This window comes from Phalaenopsis equestris, unplaced genomic scaffold (assembly GCF_001263595.1).
Source record: "Phalaenopsis equestris unplaced genomic scaffold, ASM126359v1 Scaffold000414, whole genome shotgun sequence".
Lineage (NCBI taxonomy): Eukaryota > Viridiplantae > Streptophyta > Magnoliopsida > Asparagales > Orchidaceae > Phalaenopsis > Phalaenopsis equestris.
In genome coordinates, this window is record NW_018164855.1 from 846,072 (window position 1) to 846,650 (window position 579).

The window sequence follows — 579 nt, forward strand, 5'->3', positions numbered from 1 at the left end:
ATATATATATATATGATAGACTCGTTCACAAATAGCTTATGTTTAGTCCGTTCTTTGAATGAGCCCAACACGAAAAAACAAAATCAAGGCCAAATTAAAATTTTGTTCTTGCTGTTGCTCGAATAAAATATATTTATACATAACTTTTAATTACCATAACTTGTGTGATCATTTGATTTGGCTTCTTTTATTATGTAAGAATATATATATTTGAATCCAATACGCTGCATCTATTTTTCATTCTAACTAATTTAAAGAGTTAATTAAAACCGAACACTAACACCTTATCGAGCCAAACACAAACATAATGTTCTCGAGCAATTTCAAACAAAAAAAAAATAATAAATGATCTAAACAAAACGCATTTAGCTCCCTCAAACTCTAACTCATTTACGCACCTAAACATATATACAAAGAATTGAGTCCAGGAAAAAAATCTTTTTGCATAATATTTATGAGATTCAAGTAAAAAAAAATGTTTAGAACTTCAAATTTGTACGTATAAAATATGTCAGCACGAATATTAAGACAGATGAATGACTCAAGAGAATGATTCTTATGATTGGGCATATCTGTTAA